Genomic DNA, 9,359 nt, shown 5'->3' on the forward strand with positions numbered 1-9,359 from the left:
GTCTACGATTCAGGTAGTTCAGATATGAACTATCTAAGATAGCAGTTGCAGGAGTTGTATTTCAAGAATTGTCACTGAAAGTAGTGTTTATGTGTAAGAAAAATAGTATTATGGTATAAAATACATGTGGATTTCAGCACAACAACTCCTTTTAAAATTTAATATTTTTAATGCACTTGTTGTCGAAACTTTGGTTTACACAAACATGTTCAGACTTAGTTTGATGTTTAGAGTTTAGAGGCTTTAGTTTTAGAGTTTATTGTTAAAATTTAGGTTTTAGAAATTAGTATTTTAGGATTATGGATTTGAATTTTAAATTTTATTATTTAAAAAAAATTGGATGATGGATGCAAAGGTTGGGTCAACATTTGTTTCGTGTCCGTACATCTATTTATACGTACGTATGACTTTTTAGGTTGTATGAGATTTTTATAACATTCTTGTAATATGTCCGGTTAATTCGATTTGAAAATTAGATTTGTGTTAATTCGATTTTTCCCATGTAAAATCTGTCTGTGTTAATTCGATTTGAAAATTAGATTATTGGATCAAATTAAAATTTGAAATATAATTTTATGAATGTTTTGTGCAATTAAACCTTGTTTTAAAAGAAAAAGAGAATTAATACTTATATATGTCAACCTCTTGGTGGGTGTGCATATAGATATATATTTAAAAACTCAATACCCATAATTATTTTATAAAAAATGCATGTACAGTATTTTCTCAATTATTATCCCTTCTCCTTTTCTTTAAAAATGAATTGAATACTCACGGTAGGTGTGCGTATAAATATATGTATACATCAGTATAATTAATAGAGTCAGTAGTCCCAAACCGATGCGAGGATAATTCTGATTATTGAATTTTTAAAAATTATTAAATTTATTATTGCAAAATTTTCTTTCATGAAAACGATAAAGAGACATGTTAGCTTAATGATAAATGTTTCATTTGACTTTTTAATTGTAACAAAAATTGTATTTTGGTACTTTTCTAATATTTTTAAACAATATTTCTAATTTTAAATATATATATATATATATGAAAATATTATTTAAAATTATAAGAATATCTTTTATAAAAATAACATTTCCTACACCTTTTTATAATTTCTTTTAATTTTAAAAATAAATTATTAATTCTTTTTCTAAAATTTCTAGATTTTTTTTATTCTCAAGAATTATTACTTAGAAATATTAAAAAGTATCAAAATAAAACTTTCGTTTTAATTGAGGGGATAAATCAGATACTAACCATTGAGTCAATTACCGCGCCATCTCATCCTAATGACAAATAACGTCACAGTGACCATTTTGTAATGGTTGAATTTTTTTTATTAGTTTGGGATGATTATAAGGCGGTATATGTTCGAAATTCTCTTAACCAATTGACAATAAACACAAACGTACTATACAGACACCGCTGCTCAAAGCTACGACCTCTAAGGATAACAACACTCCCTTAGCCACTGAGGTCACTTGATGGGTCCAACAATAAAATTTTAAATAATCATGATCAAAACGATACTCAAATCATAGTTGAAGGATTGCTAATGTACTCTAATTTATAATATTATATGAGACAATTTAAAATATTGTGCACTATTATTGTCATTAAAACGTGGTCATTAAAAAAGAGAAAGAGATGTGCATATTTTAATGGCCACTAAACCCTCAACCTATATATATAAATTAACATACTTTGAGCAGCACATATAGGAGTAGGGTTTTGTTGTTGTTGTTGAGTAGCACATCAACCCATCTTGAATCACTCGGAGAATAAAAACATGGTGGGCAAGAAATTTTGTTTTCTAGTTGTTGCAATTGCGGTGGTGGTGGTACTTTTAGGGATGGTGGCTCCGGCTGCAGTAGCTCAAGATTGCTATCCGCTCGGTGCCCCATGTTATGGTGATTAGGAGTGTTGCTATGGCTTATGCGCCAGAATCGGGGGACGTGATGTTTGCGCTTAGTCCTCTATTTGGGTGTGGAATCAGAAAATAAATATAGCAGTTATTACTTGTTGCTTTTGTTGGCAATAAATGCACATACTGCAATCGATATATTTGCTTCTTTCTTTCCTTGTTTTTATCTATTATATATGTTTTAGTATTCATATTTTTGTTGGGAAATAAAACGAGTAACAAGTAATTTCCCTATAACCAGATTAGTGAGAATGCGAAATAAAAGCGAAAAAATAATACCCGAAATTGATAACGGAGTTCAGCCAATTATGCCTACGTCTCCGGACTGCTGCAGATCTTTTACTAAGAGAGAAAATTTACAGGTGTTTACAAAACACTCACTACTCACAAGAAAACTCTTTAGTATTGGGAGAAAGAAATGATTTTGGGATGATTTTGAAGCTAAATGGGTTAGGGTATTTATAGTTAAAGCTTGAGGACTAATCTTATAAATATCCTAAAGTCTATTGACTAAAGTTAGTAATTATCCCTTGCCAAAATTCAACAATTTTGGCTGCCTAACATAATCAATTTAGCCGCCCAATTTGAAAGAAAAAATAGATGCCGACTGCTAGTCCATTTTCTTTGACTTTACAACAATCTCCCACTTGAAGACTGATTTTAATCTATCTTTCACACCTCGATCAATGCAACAACATTTCTGCTCTTGTTATTGTAGCATGCCAACTGAAGCTGAACACAACTTCAGTTTGTCTATAGTCACCGCCCTGTAAACCCACTTGTTATTTGGCAGTTTCTCCGTGGTTGCCTTGTCCCTCAACGTCTTGGCTTCCTTCGACTCTTGTCTACTAGTCTTTGAAGGATTGATCCTCAGTTGAACATCCTCAGCAAGCCCTTTCTTTGACCCTTCTCTTATGATGGTCTCTGAAGCCATGTTCTCTACGCGAACATGCTCGGCAAATTCCTTGGACATGGACAACTCTTCTTGCACTTGGCTTCTACTTGCTTTAGCAGAAATGAACCTTATTGAGCCAACTCTCAATGCCTCTTCGATCTTGGGTTCGTCCTCTTCTCTAGACAACTCGATCTTGGGCTCATCCATCACCTTGGATGACTCAGCTCACCTCGGGTAATTTTGCAACACTTCTGGCATCTTAAGTATGCTTCCCCTCGTTTGCTCAACTTTTACCCTCGGTTTAACATCTTTGACACTCGACCTTGTGCCAAGACTACACACATCTTCACCAGATCCACCATTTGGTTCATCTTTGAGTGGACTTTCTCTGCCACTCGAGGAACAACCTTCCTCATCCTCTGACTGGTCTTCATTGCGGAATCTCTTGCTGCTACCCTCGTATTTCGGCTTTGCTTTGGAAGTCTTGTTCTTCTTGACTCCAAATTCTTTGATGGACTCTATGGTTGTCAAGGCTTCAAACAACCCCTTGACTTCCCTTCGCTCCAACACTTTCTTTGCCCATGGCTTCAATCTGAACATGAATATGAAGAATCCATCTTCTTCAGTCAAACTTGGGACTTTGAGCATGAGTTTTCTTAATCGACTCACATACTCCTTAAGTGTCCCTTTATGCCTGAGACGCCTCAACTTGGACCACGCCTCCATCCTGGCATACTGTGAGCGGACTTGCTCACATTGCACCCTTGGCTTGACGACTTTATCTCTTGCTATCACACCGGGTCCCTTCTTGTGCTCGACTGCTTTGACACCCGTAGTCTTGTCACGTTTTCTTTCGGGTTCGGCTGTTTCAACATCAACAGTCTTGCCTCGTCTCGATCCTTGCTTGGCCGCATTGATCCCATTAATCAGGCCAAGTCTTTTTCTTGGCTTGGTAGCTTTAACACTTGCGACAGCACCAATTCCCGCTACTTCTCCTTCTTCCATCCTCTTCATGATGGCTGTAAGGCGACGCTTCTCGGGACATCCTCTAATCAAATGAGGACCATCACAGAAGTAGCACTTCAATTTTTCTTTGCTCCCCTTTTTCTTCACACCGGACTTAGCCTTGCCATTCTTTCCCGATGGCTTTCCTCGGCTACGAACAGTCGATGGCTCACCTTGGCCATTCGAAGAGCTTTCTCTACCATCTCCCTGCTGCACCTTTTCCCGGTCTCCACCACTGTTGCCACTATTTCTGGGCATGGGCTTGGACGACACATCGCTACTTGGCTTGTCACCTGCAAGCTCAGTCACCTTTTCTCTCTTGCATCTGAGCATCTCCATCTTGAGCTCATCAACTTCGTTTCTCAAATCCATCACTCCCACTCGAATCTGGCTTCCTTTGGATCGTTTTTGATAATTCTTGCGAACCATTGTGTATTAAAATACCTCCGTTGATAAATTCGTATCGCCTACAATTATTTTACTATTCACGAAATTCACTATTTATGTGAATAGTAATGAATAGTAACCTCGCAAAAATTGACAAAATTCACAACCAAAATCTCTGATACCAGTTGCTGGGAAATAAAACGAGTAACAAGCAATTTCTCTATAACCAGATTAGTAAGAATGTGAAATAAAAGCGGAAAAATAATATTCGAAATTGATAACGGAGTTCAACCAATTATGCCTACGTATCTGGACTGCTGCAGATCTTTTACTAAGAGAGAAAATTTACAGGTGTTTACAAAACACTCACTACTCACAAGAAAACTCTCTAGTATTGGGAGAAAAAATTGATTTTGGGATGTTGGGATTTTAGGATGATTTTGAAGCTAAATGGGTTAGGGTATTTATAGTTGAAGCTTGAGGGTTAATATTATAGATACCCTAAAGTCTAGTGACTAAAGTTAGTAATTATCTCTTGCTAAAATTCAACAATTTTAGTTGTCTAACATAATCAATTTAGCCGCCCAATTTGAAAGAAAAAATAGATACTGGCTGCTAGCCCATTTTCTTTGACTTTACAACAGTTTGAAGTAGTGTAATATAAACTACCATAATAGCGATTTTAATCCTCAAAACTTATAAATTCAATCAATTATGTCTTAATTTAAAATAATTCAATAAATTTAATCTTGATTTTAAATATTTGGATGAAACCCCTAATTTTCTAATTTGTTTCTTCACTTCACTTTTTTTTTTTATATAAAAAAGGTCTATTTAATTTTCTTTTTCTTTTTCTCTCTCCCTTGAATCCTAATATCACCTACATCACTCGTGCTCTGACGAACCGATTAGTTTAATCACAAATCAACTCATCTCTCTTAAAATTTATTGTCTCCTCGTCAAACAAGACTTCTCAAACCGCTTACACAATCATATTTTATGCAATTTACTTTAAAATGATTATTGACTTGTGAAATTTTAAAATGGTTATTTGTAGGGATAGAGTTAGAATCAAATATTAAGAGACAATGATATTTTAAGTATTTGAATATAAAATTAGGTGTAAAAGCCTTATTAGACTAATATTTAAACTAATAGGACCTGAAATTTTATTATACCAAAAAAATTAAGGGGTCACAACGCCTTATGTTTGAGAATGCGAACTTAAAAAATTATATAAAACGTTTAAGGAGTATAAAATTATAATTTTTTTCAAAGATACGATCATACCCTCTCAATCTATTCCTGCCAACAAATGATTCGTCTATAATTAATTATATTCTTTAAATTATATTCAGCATTGGCTGGATAAATCCCTTTTGTAGTTTACCCCACGTTGTTAGTCTTATCTTGGTAATAAAAGAAAAATAATAATAATAATTTAAAACGTCAAGTTGAGATTTATAAATAAAAACGTTTTCCCTATTATATATCAAACCAAACTGTAACGTTTTTAAATGAAACATGAGTTATTAAATATTAATATCGGTCAAATAATCCATTATTTTTTTAATATTATGAATTTATTATTAAATAAAATTATTTATGCAATTTACTTTTAAAAATTTTATTGACTTATGAAACTTTTAAAATGATTATTTGTAAGCATAAAGTTAGAATCAAACATTAATAGGGATAGAAATTTAAAAAGTTATATAAAACATTTAGGAAGTGTGAAATTATAAAGTTTTACGGATGCAAATTGAATTATCTATAAAATGTATAAAAAAATCTAAAGTATGTGAGAATTTAAAATCTCAAAAGTTACAATTATACCCTTTCAGTCTATCTCTACCAACAAATAATTCGTCCATAATTATTTATATTCTTTAAATTATATAAATAAATAAGAACTTATTGTATCACATGTTCTCAAAGTATAACTTTTATTTTAGTTCGGTCCCTTGATCCCTAAACTATGACCATCATTCTAAATTAGTTATTAAACTTTTAAACATTTTGATTTCATGCCCAAACTATGACCTTCAATCTAAATTGGTCCTCGAACTTTTTGAAAATTCAAATTTTATTCCAAACTATAAGTATATACTAATCATATCTCTCGTTAATAAAATTATTATGCCAAGTTATATTATTATATTATATGTTTGAAAGCAAAACAAAATTTAGGTTAAACTATAGTTGAAACTAATTACATATTTGGAAAAATTTGGGGATGAAATTAGAATATTCAAAAGGTTTAAGATCAATTTAAATGAGAGTTATAGTTTAGGGACATATGATGTAATTAACTCTTATAAATATTAACATAGCCTACGTATATAACTAACTTTTAGTGTCTTCTACACATACACGCCTTAATTACCTGGAAAAAGAAAGGGGATTTAAGAAAGTTTCGGTTTTAATTACTGGGAAATTAAACAGAAATGGAGTTCAACAAGTTTGCTTTCCTATTCGCTGCTACTTCTGACAACGGTAGCTCAGGACTGCTACGAGAATGATTACCCTTGCGTGTATTCATATGAGTGTTGCGGCGGCGCCTTCGGTACCTGCCGGCTGTGGTAGTTCCGATGCAGAGATGGTGAACAGGACGGGGATCAATTTATCGGCTTTGGTCTTCTATATTTGGTTGTGTTGGTGTTATAGAAATAAAGTTCAACATGAAAACTTAAGATTACAAGAGAAAAATAACATTAAACATTTATCTCACTATTTTTTTTGTCATTACCTCTAAGCTCTCTTCACTATTATTAAAATGACATATTTAGTCATAATCATATATTAATGTCCTCGGGATCATCATCATGTGTATACTAAACATTAGTGTTAGTAAACAAAAATCATAATATAAAGATACCCTCAACCATATGTAATTCGATGGAACATAAAATGATAGCACCAACGTAAAATCAACAAAGATAACATGATTTGGACATCGAAATTTAGACAACATAATTAAATTAATGCAAAGTTTCATAATCACAACTAAGAAACAAGTCGATATGAGCGTATCGTCTATAACATCATTCGATTAACAAAGTTTATACGATATGAATGCGCCCAGAAAGTTTTGCAAAATTTCAACAAAAAAATATGAAGACAAAACTTCTCTCGAATAATTCGGTGAGATTTAAAGGACAAATGTGCCATGTGAAAGCGGGAACAAGAGGGACTAACCAAACAATCAACGAAAGATAGGTAGGCGATGAAGATTTTCTTTTTGCGAACTTTGAAAGTTTGTTATCACAATACCAATAATTACTTCAACCGGGACTAAAACAATTTTTCCATTAATTGTGGAATCCATTTTTTGAGAAGGTAAGAGAACAAAAAATTATAATATTTGAGGGTTTTGTGATGTTATTTTTCTCTACACTCTACGAGTGTTTTAGGTATTGCATTCTAGTATGTAAAGGACAACCGTAAACATAAACAATGAACCATCATGCCAAATTTATATTTATAGCTACAATATCCACGTCTCAATCAAGAAATTCCAACCACCCAAACTCCCATCAAGAAGCTATAGTATTCACATTCAACCTATAATAGTTTTTAAAATATGAAGTACGATCAATCTCCGCAACGGAAGTTGGTGTGGTTTTTGTCGATGAAACTGCTAATGTGACAATAATACTCAGACAATAAAATCGATCATATATCATTCAGGCGATAAAACCTAATTTATTATTTAGGTAACATAACTGATCATATGTTAACACCAACATAATTGCACAAAAAACTTGAAATAATAATTTGAAACCATTATACTTTTGCACACTTACAACAACAAAAAGTCTATCTCTATTTATAGATTTTAGTGATTATTATATTGTTGACACGTATTAATAATTTAATCATTAACTATAAATATCTAGATGTTTCTATGAATAATTTTATATATAATATTAAATGTTATAAACATCTAGATTGTTTATAGATATTTCTAAATATATATTATTAGTATATTTTAATGATAAATATGTAAATAATTATTAAAAAATATTTTGAATTTATTTATATTTTGGCATGCAAACCTTTTAACACTCTATCTTTTAGTACAAATATCAACTTTACGGTCAAATTCTGAAAATAAAATCAAATACATATATTTATTATCTTCAAATAATGCAAAAGTTAAATCCTATATCCAACCATCCGGTATTCAACAAACTATCACTATTTAAAATTCTTCCTATTCTTATTTTATTTAGGTAAATTACATTAATCATTTAATTACTCTTGTTTTTATTTTTCTCCATCAAAAATTATTTTTTTATTTTGATTATCTGTCGTTAAACTTATAAAATTAATACCATCCTTAAAAGTCTAAAGAGGAAATCAACGATACTATTCTTCTCAAAATAGGACAGAAAACACTATTTGGAGAAAATAAAGAAATGGAAGTAGAGTAAATAGATATAATTTTGTTTGGATAAGTTGAAATAAGCAAAAATGCTCACTATTTATAGATTTGGAAGATGAGTTAAAAACATCCAGAAAACATCCCAACTATCACAAACTGGACAAACGTCAACGACGACTACAACATGCACTTGCGAATAACATATCTTTCACTACTAAACAAAAATAAAGAAATGCAAATACTCTGTAAATACTCAATTAAAGACATTTTCCCACTCAATATGGGACAAACCTAACATTTGCATTTCCAGCAATCTATAAATTCCATGGATTACTTGTCCAAGAAAGATGATTTCAATTCAAATAATTCAAGCATCGCATAAATTTCAAGGACCAACTTTTAAAAGGTAGTATGTATAGATTAGTAGCACATCATTATGTTGAATAACCAAAAGAATAGTATCTACATACTCATAATGAAATGTTTGAATAAGTGTCATGAATGAATTATTTTGTAACTCTAAGAACCCACTAGTTTAATTATTATGTAACTCTAAGCAGTTATGAGTTTAGATCATCAAGTTGAGATGAAGAAACGTACTTCCCTTGCATATATATTAAGCCCTCTGGATCATCATCATCATCATGTATATACAAATTAAGGAATCTTGAGCAACACATAAGAAATGGGGTGCAAGAAATCTTGTTTACCGGTGGTTGCAGTAGTGTTGGTGGTTGTTGTTTTAGCAACGTCGGCCGCAG

This window comes from Hibiscus syriacus, unplaced genomic scaffold (assembly GCF_006381635.1).
Source record: "Hibiscus syriacus cultivar Baekdansim isolate YM2019G1 unplaced genomic scaffold, ASM638163v2 tig00110020_pilon, whole genome shotgun sequence".
NCBI classification, from domain to species: Eukaryota; Viridiplantae; Streptophyta; class Magnoliopsida; order Malvales; family Malvaceae; genus Hibiscus; species Hibiscus syriacus.